Genomic DNA, 11,759 nt, shown 5'->3' with positions numbered 1-11,759 from the left:
GGCCCGCTTCCCTACATCTGTGGGCTCACAGCTACAAATGACGTGATTATGATATATCATGTAACAGAGAAAGTCTCTTTGTTTCTGCAAAAAAGAAGGAAATCAATAGTGGGCCGGTGCGGAGCCTTGAGGGGCCGCGGCTCCAGCCAGGTAAGGGTGAGGCCGGCCGCGCTTTGGCGAGCGCACAAATGCTGAGGCTACATTTAGCCTGACAGTGATGCATGTTGGGGCCTGGGTGTCCGGTTAGCCTGGTACCTGAGGGTCCGGCGGAGGGAGATCAGCTGCAGACCGGGACGAGGTTAAGGATGGAGCTGGAACAGGGGTTATTTTTAGCGCCCGGGAAGTCTGGGAGAGAGGAAAGATGGAGGAGATGGAGGGGATTTTATGAGGGGGGAGACGAGGGAGTTGAAGAGAGGAAGTGGGATAATTCAGCAATGGAGGCAGAAGAACAGCGTCTGAAGGACAAAGTCTGTCAGAACCGTAAACAAAGAGTCTGCAGGAGGAAATGCAGTGAGAGAGGTTTCAGTTGGGCTCTGCTCCAGATGACCTCTGACCTCTGGCCTCACAGCGGAGCAGGTGGGAAGCGTCCAGCTCGTTGTGCGACGCCAGGAACCACCTGTCAATCACGCCTGCGCTCTTTGTGTGCGACCGGTGTTTCCTCAGGCTGAATGTGTACACAATAATAAACTAAAAGGACTAATGACGTGCAGTGGCTCCAGCTCTGACCACTTTATTAGGGACGCCTGTCCGTTTCAACAGGTTGAATCTTTTTGTTGGGGTTGATAATTCTTCTTATTTTAGCTCGTTTGTGCTTCGTGCTGATGCTTGTCTCACATCCAGAAGGCGTCTGGATCAGATCCGGCCCTGGCCAAGTTTGCGCCCTCGGCAGATCAAGACCTTGCGCGTCTACTCACCGCGGTTACGCACCCCCGGCTCGTGATCGCGAGCATGCGGGGGGGTCACATTCGGTGCTCTAGGTGAGGTGGGTGCCCAGAGCTGGTCTGGTGGGAGCGCTTATTATTATACTAATGCACGAAACGCTAATGTTACACTTTGGGTTTGTAGTTGCATCGCAGGCTGACATTTGTATTAGTCTTTTTTACACTGATCTTTGCCTGTCTTTGACTTCGAAATATAATGCACTGTAATTTGTGTAAATAGCCACCTTTATTTTAAGCTAGTTAAGTTTCTTCATGCGGTCGCTTTTGTTTATTCTGTTTCTTTTAGGAGTGTGCGCATGAAAACCTGGCTTTTTACAGAAACAGAACCCTCAAGCTCCCTGGCGTCTGGTGGAGGACCCGAGCTTGAAAAGTGGGTGAGACCCCCCGCGGAGGGTGAGAAGGGAGTGGGTTCATGTACAGTAGTATTATATCTACATTATTTAATGTGTAAAAGTTACCTCAGTCGGCTGGAAGCCTCTGTGAGCGGACGAGTGTGCATGAAAACCTGGATTATGGAAGTGGCTGTATTTTATTTGACCTTTTACAGTAAATAAATTCATCACTTCTGGTAAGACAGTGGTTGTGTTCCCTTGTTCACATCCACAAGACACAAGGCAGAGTGACTACGCAGTTCACAACAAAAGACTCGGCAGTGGAGCGTTTGGTCCCAGGTGAAGAGTCGGACCGACTGTGGATCTGTTTGTCGGGCTCAGTGACCCACACACCCTCTGGATCGACCGTGGACACGAGGGAACTCGGTAACGAACGAAGCGGCAGCTCACATCCAGGAAACGGAGACACACAACAAGGTCGGTTCAGATCCTCCGTTGGTTCCTGTTCATCTTCTTCTACTGAAACTCATGTCGCTGCGATTCCAGATCTCAGCTCTGACGCACCATCGCTCGGCCCAGATGAACAATAACCGCAGAACACGAAGCTGCCGTCGGTCGACAGTCAGAAATAAGTGGAGTGTAAATCGTGCGGATGCAGTTGTGTAGGTTGAGCCTCACATATCAGCAGCAGCAGCAGCAGCTCCATCCATCCATCCTGTGTCTGTTCTTCAGGCTGTACATCAGAGTCGTGGCTTCGACTTTTATCTACCAGCACTGATCATCATCATCATCATCATCATCATCATCAGGCAGAAAGTCATCGTTTATGCTTTTAGAAGCAGGAAAACGACTTTGAGTCTCCAGAGAACCCCAGGTTCTGAAGACTGGAGCTGCGGCTTTAATCAGCACCCGTCACGACGACGATAAATGAGAGCAAAGCAAAGGTTTTTATGGCAGAAAGGCAAAACAAGCAAAGCATGTGGTGTCAGGACGAACACGTGGAGCGACGAGGCGACCGTGACCTTCATCACATTAACACATCACCGTCTGGAGTGAGGACGCGCCTCCTCCTCAGCCGTAGCGTCCAGTTGTCCGTCACTGGGAGGATGGAGAAGCTGTGAGGGCTGAGGGTCACTTCAGGACCCTGTCAGAGGCAGGTCATTTTCTATTCTCACATTCCTCCACAGGAAAAGGTACGAACACACTCTGACCAACTCTATGGTTGTAACCTTGAAACCTGAAACTCCTCACTCATATTAAGGCGAGTGCCTTCACAGCTCCAGGCTTCCGTCTGTGCTCCTTCTGTCGGTTCGTCTGGTGATTCGGCCTTTGCTTTAGACTGAGCTCACATGTTTAAGCTCTGATGGCTCCTTTTTGTAAAAATTTTAAAACTTACTTAAATTTTACTAAGTTTACACTTAATTGTAAATTGTTTGGTTTGCTGCAGAATGGTTGACTATGGATGAACATATACACGCTGAAAAGATCTGGATCCAGTTTCTGGATTTACTGTTTGCAATAGGGCAGAAAGCTGCAGTTTTTTCAAAGCATCAAATTTCCTGTGATCTCAGCTCAGAGGCCTCCATCATCCAGCCTCCAGCAAGACCCCAGTCTCCAGCATCCAGCAGGACCCCAGCATCCAGCATCCAGCAGGACCCCAGCATCCAGCATCCAGCAGGACCCCAGCATCCAGCATCCAGCATGACCCCAGCATCCAGCATCCAGCAGGACCCCAGTCTCCTCCAGCAGGACGACGGCCTCCACTTTTTCTTCTTCATTAGCGTTTGTGCCTGCAGGTGTTAAATAATATTAATGACCTCCAGCGTCATTACTTAGCATCCAGCATCCAGCATCCAGCAGGACCCCAGCATCCAGCATCCAGCAGGACCTCAGCATCCAGCATCCGGCATCCAGCAGGACCCCAGCATCCAGCATGACCCCAGCATCCAGCATCCAGCATGACCCCAGCATCCAGCATCCAGCAGGACCCCAGCATCCAGCATGACCCCAGCATCCAGCATCCAGCATGACCCCAGCATCCAGCATCACCCCAGCATCCAGCAGGACCCCAGTCTCCATTATCCAGCATGACCCCAGCATCCAGCATGACCCCAGCATCCAGCATCCAGCATGACCCCAGCATCCAGCATGACCCCAGCATCCAGCATCCAGCATGACCCCAGCATCCAGCATCACCCCAGCATCCAGCAGGACCCCAGTCTCCATTATCCAGCATGACCCCAGCATCCAGCATCCAGCAGGACCCCAGCATCCAGCAGGACCCCAGCATCCAGCATCCAGCAGGACCCCAGCATCCAGCAGGACCCCAGTCTCCAGCATCCAGCAGGACCCCAGTCTCCTCCAGCAGGACGACGGCCTCCACTTTTTCTTCTTCATTAGCGTTTGTGCCTGCAGGTGTTAAATAATATTAATGACCTCCAGCGTCATTACTTAACTCTGCGCTCAGCCTCGCCTCAAGTGATTTTATCGACTGGTGTGTGTGTGTGTGTGTGTGTGTGTGTGTGTGTGTGTGTGTGTGTGTGTGTGTGTGTGTGTGTGTGTGTGTGTGTGTGTGATTATTCTGCAGTGATATTATCAGGATCTTTAATAAGTTGATTAGCGACGCGGCGCAATCTGCTAACTGGATCTAGATGATGATGTTGATTGGACGGAGCGCGGCGTCATCCATCTTTCTGATTGGCTAATAACTGAAATCCATCACTGTTTTGCTTGGTTTGGTTTAACGTGTGTGTGCGTTGTTCCTCAGCTTTATCTGCTCTGGTCCATTTTCTGCCTTTTTCTCTTTCATCCCCCTGGTTCTGTTCATTTCACCCCTCTCTCTCTCTTTCTCTGCCTGTTTTTCTTTCACTCTTGCAGCTCTTCCCAGCTACTGTAAAAGTCAAACTCTACTTCACTTAAGTTGTGATGATAAAATTAAGTGAGCTCCATATGAATGGTCCTTTTTTGATGTTAGGACAGATGGGCATCCATCCATCCATCTTCTTAACTGCTTACTCCCTAGTGCGGGGTCATGGGGGTGCTGGAGCCTAACCCAGCTGGCTACGGGCGACAGATGGGCATCGTAACCTCAAACTTTCCTCAGGGCGCCTGGTCTTGCCGGTAAGTCCTGCACTTACGACTTCACGCATGTTTTCCTCAAACCTTCACTACAGTCTCTTTGGAAATTGACGGTCTCCCGTTGCTTTGTTTGCTGTGAATTTCTGTACGACTGGCTGTAAACCCTTCACCATTTGAGAACGTTTTTGACATCCATGTGTGAAGATGGAGTCACTCTGGATGCTCTGTGCACTTTGGCAGCTAGTATGACAACACACACAACACACAACAACCACGCATCAACCGAAAAGGCAATCATGTAGAAAAATTAATAATAATTTATCTTTTAAAATGATGCAAATACTGTAGTATAAGCTGTTGTTTGTATTTCTAATAAACATAGGAAAAAACATAGGAGAACGTTTGCCCTCGTAAAATGAATTTCAGCACAGAGTAGATTGTTCTCATGGGACAACGCTTAAAGCAGAACTCAACATATCTGAAGGGTCTGTGATGGCTTTGGATCTGTACGCACGCACGCACGCACGCACGCATGCGGAGCCGACTGTTCAGGGTTTCCTGCTAAAAACACACATTTTGTACCTTTGTCTGCTTTTCTCTGCTGTTACGTCTCCACTGCTCACGGTCTGACGAACCTGTTGAGTGGCTGCGTACGCACACGCACGCAGCCACGTCACTCTGAGTAATTAGTCTTCGGCCTGAGCACAGAAACCAATACAATGTTTCTCCAGCAGCCAAAACTCCTGAGACTCTCCGACACACACAGATGCAGCAGTAGCAGGTTAGATTAATGTGTGTTGTGTTTGTTGTCCCGAAGGAAAGCAGCTCACTTAATAAAGAAAAATAATTCCTTGGCTTTCTCTGGAATCCCCTCACTTCCTGTGGCGTAGCTGAAAAATGCCTCTTGTTAATATTTGGGATCAACACGTATTATGTTACTGGGGTTTTACTCGACCTGCCACATCTCGCTTTGCAGAGGAGATAATAACAGAGAGAGATGTCAGCTTCTGTTAAAACAAACAAAGATGCAACAAATAGGAACTCAGGACTATGGTCACAGTAGAATGTTAAGATTCATTAAATAAAATGCAAAAACACTAGACACAAACTTTGTTTTACTGCAAAATGGAGTGAATCAAGAGATAGAGATAAATTATTTTCGACCTTAAGATCTGCAGTTTAATACAAATAAGCCTGAGTTTATCCTCAGAACAACACACACACACACACACACACACACACACACACACACACACACACACACACACACACACACACACACACACACACACACACACACACACACACACACAGGCTGCAGCTGAAGGAGAGTTGTATCATCATTTGGCCTCAGTTTATTTCCTGTGTTTCCTCATTAGAAGCAGCAGATTAAAGCTGTGCAGCCATTGGTCTTCATTTAGACCTGCACACACCCCTAATGGACCTGTGTGTGTGTGTGTGTGTGTGTGTGTGTGTGTGTGTGTGTGTGTGTGTGTGTGTGTGTGTGTGTGTGTGTGCGTGTGTAAACCTTCATGGACAGTTTGTCATTGGATGTTCACGTGTGTGTGCGTCAGCTGTGTAATTAACCAGGTCAGGCTAATTGACCTTGTGCTGTTAGGCTAGCTCAGATTGCTAACGTTAGCCAAGCTGTAACAGAGCAGTGATGGATGCGTCTGAGAGCTCGTTACACACAGCAGCAGAAAAACCAACAAAACCCTGTGGACCACAGTGAAGAGGCTCGTTTTTATTCATCAGTCAAACTGACACTCAGACGAGTGTGTGTTCAAACTGATCGCCTCTCTGCTTTTAGCTCCAGTTTGGTCTCCACCAAGTCCTTACGCTCACTTTAGGCTCTTGGCATCTAGTTATTTGGTGCTGGGTCGGTGGTTGGTGGTTTAGATCCCCAATAGAAGTTAATGAGTCAGAAAACCAAACTGTAAGAATTAGCTTTCTTTGAGGCTATAGAGTCTCAGCTGCATTTGCTAGATGCTTGTTTACTGACTGACTGGACCTGAGGCTATGAAGCCTGAGTGAAAGCTTCACCAGGTGTTAATAGAGATCATCTCTGCAGCGTCTGGAGCTGGTGCAGAGTTGTGGATGCCAGTCACCAATCCAAACAAAGCCATCTCCAATGAATGAATGAACATGTGAAACCTTTAAACCGTGATATCTGATATTGGACTGGAAGTAGCAGTGACACTTCCTGTGGCTAACAAGCAGGATGGATCCGGTCCCGGCCGCTGGCTCTGATCCACTTGGTTCTGGCGGGTCATCGATGCCTCGTGGCTGTTATGATTTATACACAGAAATGTGCTGTGCAGCAATGAGAGGCTTTTTACAAACGATAAAAATAGGAAGTCATATATTTTCACAAAGGCTTTTTTGGATGGATGAGGCCTTAAAGTGACGGCAGTGGTCTATGACTTCTATTGAATGAACCACATCCTTAACAAATGTCCCATCACTCCTGGCTGTGTAGTGAAGCTCGATCGCCCGGCCCCTCCCCTCTCTCTCTGCAGAAGATGGATGCGTGTGTGTGTGGCCTATGACAGAGTAATGTGTCCTGGCATGCTAGTTGGGTTTATTAGCAGAAACTAGTTATTTCTGGCCCCCCACCATGTGTGTGTGTGTTGCAGCGGTGATAGATGCAGCACGGCTCCTGTTGATTTTGTTCATTTGTCAAGTGGCTGGAGAAAGGGTTAATCAGCTCGCTCTGCCTTTTTCTATTTTTCATCTCTCTGTCTCTTTATCAATTGGTTTCTTCACTCTCGTTTAAAGTGTCGTTTTCTTTTCTCTTTTCATCTCCTTCTTCTTTTCTCTTGCTTCTTGTGACAGGTACAAATTATTTGAACATCTGCAGCACCTTGAACTTAATCCACTTAAATCTAAATTGCTGTATAAAAGTGTTTGTGGCAGCAGCAACTAATTTACATTACAGCTGAAAATCATAAGAACTGTCAAAGTGTATGTTAATTTAGTAATTAAACCATAAACATAAAATTGAAATGAAGGTAAGTAATAAAAGGAAAAATACTCGTCACATTAAAAGCCTCCAACCAAATTTTCCTGATGAATTTAAATAATCATGAACTCATTGCTTTGCTTATTTTTCTCCTCTTTGAACTTTCGGTAGCATCTTGTGTCACAAAGTGATTAAACATATTGATCATAAAAAAATAAACAGAATAAGTGATACACTGAACATCAGAACGGATAAAAGAATGATGAAGGAAAAAGATCAGTTTAAGGAGGCGAGACACGAATGACAGTCAGGGAAAAAGAGAAACGACGATGGAGGGATGAAATAAAGGAGAAGGAAAGAGGAAGACGTGACACGAGGGGACAAACGGAGAAAAGTGATGAAGTAAATAGACTAAGGAGAGTGAGGCTGAACGCAAGCAAAGCCTCGCTCGTCCCCTGCTCTCCATCCATCTCAGCTGCTGGAAATAAGGGCCTCCTCGTTGTCAGCTTGTTATTTTTCCCCTCCTCCCTCGCTCGCCCTGTCCTGCCATCCGCCAGCGTTCTGTCATGTGTGAAGGTATCGATTTGCCAGCGTTTTAACCATCAAACTGCAGCTCCGCTTTTTAAACAATATCTGACGGACGGACGGACGGGGAGAAGGGGAGGAGACAGGGGACGAGGGGAGAGAAAGGAAGAGACGACATGGAAAGAGGAGAAGGTGAGGAGAGGAGGGAGGGAAACGAATGACGGAATGTGAGGGAAAGATGAAGAACGCTAAGATGGGAAAGAAAAGTAAGAAAAGATTAAATGTGAAGATGAAGAAAAGAACAAAAATCCAGGTGCAGACGAGAAGTAAGAAGGAAAATAAGGGAGAATGCCCAGATGTGTCCAGATGTGCTGTTTGAAACCAGGGCAGAAAAACCAGAGGTGTGTGTGTGTGTGTGTGTGTGTGTGTGTGTGTGTGTGTGTGTGTGTGTGTGTGTGTGTGTGTGTGTGTGTGTGTGCGTGTGTGTGTGCGTGTGTGAGTGTGAGTGTGCATGTGTGTGTGTGTTGGGGGTGTATTTGTGTGTGTGTGTGGGAGAGTGAGTGTGTGTGTGCCTGTAAGTGTGTGTGAGTGTATGCGTGCGTGTGTGTATTTGTGCGCGTGTGTATTTGTGCGTGTGTGTTCATGTCCTGCTGTGACCACACATCAGACGCTCTCAGCGAAGCGGCTCGTCCACTAGTGTGTGAAAACAATGAGAGAGATGGAGGAGGACGAAAAATCCATCCGTCCCACAGCGAAGGGCGAGCGAGCTCCATCATGTGAGGAAAAGCCGGTCGCTCTCTGCAGGAGGCCTCGCTTCAAACCAGCATCTTCATGCCTCACATCCGCACAACAAAGCTCAGTCCTGGTCATTGACTTCACAGCTCTGACTGGGCCAGAACCGGCGGCCGATGGGCTGATGCTGGTTGTGAATTGTGAACATCAGCGCAGACACAGATGCTCCTGCTGTACGTCACCCTGATGGAGGCAGGTGGAGCTGAATGATGTGACCTACGTGTAAACAGAACCAAGTGACAGCGTTGACCGTTTTAGCTCTTTACTTGGTTTTAGGCCAGAGGAAACGGAGACAAGTCCATGTCAGAACCAGAATCATAAGCCAGAGGCCTCAGCTGCAACTGTTTCGTAGCCCCAACATCTGGTTGGGCTCATAGTTCCCTTTTCACTGACCACAGACGTGAATAGTGAAGGCTTGTAGCTACTCGCACCCTCCAAGCGTCGGCTTCAGGTTTTGCTGGTGTTCATAATGCAACTGTCAAGGCCCAGCAGCTCCGCTCTGACGTGGGACGAGCTCTTCTCAGCCAGGTGAGTTCAGATGTTGGTGGTCGCGCTCGGAGCACCTGCTCCACTGGCGCCTCGAGGTCCAACACAGACTGAACCAGGCGCCGGCGTCATCGACACGTTCTCGCCTCCACCAGCACCACCTGACTTTCTGATGCATTTACTGCCGGCTGGGAGATTTGCCGATTATAACATCTGCACTTAATGACACCGCTCAGCTTTTCCTCATCAGCAGCTGAACAGAACCTGCTTGTTTTGTCTGCTGTGGCTCAACCGGGACTGAAACGCTCTAATACGGATCCTTTTTCCACTTTTTGTGTCTTTTTTTCTCGGCCTCCTCTCGTTTTTCATGTCTCCCTCCCTCTGCTCTAGCTTTCACTGCTAATTAGTTTCAGAGGGAGAGGAGGAGAGGGAGCGGGAGGAGCAGGAGAGAAGGGAGAGCAAGGACAGATGAGAGAACATGAGCCAGAATCACAGAGCCGACTCTGCTGTGAATCCAGTTACTGATGTTTGTATGTGAGCTTTAAACGGATGCGTCCACCTGGAAACACAAACGTTGCACAGCTTCCAGCTTTACCTCAGACCGAGATCTTAACCTCTGCATCACATTCATACGCTCACTAAGTGGAACTGTTAGGTTCCGAGACATCTAAGTCGCTCGGTCCCGTCAGGATGGACGTTAAAGCGTTACGTCTTGATGAAGGAGCATTGACGTGTTGTATGTATGTAGTATGTGAAGCTGCAGCGTCCAGTGTTGGGTCGAGAACTGACGGGTTCTGACCTCCCATCATTGTTCCATGTTTAACCAACCTTGTCTCTTTCTCTCCAGTAGTTGTGCTTCTCCCCCTCCACTCTGTCCTCACCTACAGGTATCATCGGACTCAAAGCTATGTGTCTGTGATGGGCAGCTGCGGATCCTGCAGATCCATCCTGCCTGTGTCCAGTCCCTGGTCCAAACATCCTGTGTCCAGTCTCTGGTCCAAACATCCTGTGTCCAGTCCCTGGTCCAACCATCCTGCCTGTGTCCAGTCCCTGGTCCAACCATCCTGTGTCCAGTCCCTGGTCCAACCATCCTGTGTCCAGTCCCTGGTCCAAACATCCTGTGTCCAGTCCCTGGTCCAAACATCCTGTGTCCAGTCCCTGGTCCAACCATCCTGCCTGTGTCCCGTCCCTGGTCCAACCATCCTGTGTCCAGTCCCTGGTCCAAACATCCTGTGTCCAGTCCCTGGTCCAACCATCCTGCCTGTGTCCCGTCCCTGGTCCAACCATCCTGTGTCCAGTCCCTGGTCCAAACATCCTGTGTCCAGTCCCTGGTCCAACCATCCTGCCTGTGTCCAGTCCCTGGTCCAACCATCCTGTGTCCAGTCCCTGGTCCAAACATCCTGTGTCCAGTCCCTGGTCCAAACATCCTGTGTCCAGTCCCTGGTCCAACCATCCTGCCTGTGTCCAGTCCCTGGTCCAAACATCCTGTGTCCAGTCCCTGGTCCAACCATCCTGCCTGTGTCCAGTCCTTGGTCTCTGTTGTTGCTTGTTGTTGTCGCTGAGCTTTTCTCTCTCTCCTCTCACCCTAACCGGTCGAGGCAGATGGACGCCCACATCCAGCCTGGTTCTGCTGGAGGTTTCTTCCTCGTTAGAGAGGGAGTTTTCCCTCTCCACTGTTGGTGTCAAATTGTAATAAATTGTAAATAAAGGCTTGCTGTTGAATTTTTATTTGAATTGAAATGAACTGAACCAACCTGAGAGTCATACTGTAGAAATGCAGAGTCCAAGACTCCAGACTTTGCATGGTGAGGTTCTGCATGTACATTCACCTTGTCATGTTTTAGTGTTGAACTTCTACAAAGAGGCTAATGTGGCTCCATCTGTCTTTGTCCAGAGTTTTAAAACGTGTAAGCTGATAAATGGAAAAATGCTTCACAGCCATTAACTCAGACCAGTAAAACTAAAAAGTAAACAGCAGAACAAAAGCAAATTAGAGTTTAAGGAGCGGTGTGACACAGAAGCGCTCACTCTCGCTGAGGACTCTAATTGGATGATGAGAGGTGCTGGAGGTCCCGCTGAGGGGCTGTGGTGTGTGTGTCAGCATTTCGATTTCTCGCAGCATCCCTCTCCTTCCTCTCTCATTGTGAAGTGGAGGAGGTGTCACCACGGTTACAGTTGCCGGCAGTGACAGCACCGCAGCTGCTCTCTCTCCCCTCTCCCCCTTTTGTCGCTCTCTCTTTCTCTCCCCTCATCAGTCTGGATGAGTGAAACTCAGGGGAAATCATCAGTATGTTTACGCCAGCCCTCCTCCCACGCCACCCACCATCTCTGTCCCATAACCCCCTGCTGCCCGACACCCTGCAACAGCCCCCATATCTCTGTTTTCTGCTCCATGATGGTGGTTGTTAGTGAGATAGACAGCAACACCACCCCCTTCCCTCCTCTCGCTTGTAAATTTGTGACCTCCACAAGCATCCAAAGAAAAGAAGGAAGAGATGGAGCTGGAAAAATGGTCGACAATTGGTGGAGATGTGAGGAGGGAGGGTGGGGGAGTAAAGGCCAGACAATTGGTGGTGAGGGATGCGAGAGAGGGATGAAGGGGAAGAAAGAGGCCTTGAGAGGGCGATCAATGCGATGTTCACC

Source organism: Betta splendens, chromosome 9 (genome assembly GCF_900634795.4).
Source record: "Betta splendens chromosome 9, fBetSpl5.4, whole genome shotgun sequence".
Classification (NCBI taxonomy): Eukaryota; Metazoa; Chordata; class Actinopteri; order Anabantiformes; family Osphronemidae; genus Betta; species Betta splendens.
The sequence above is the reverse complement of the archived record's forward strand: the minus strand, read 5'-3'. Positions refer to the sequence as shown.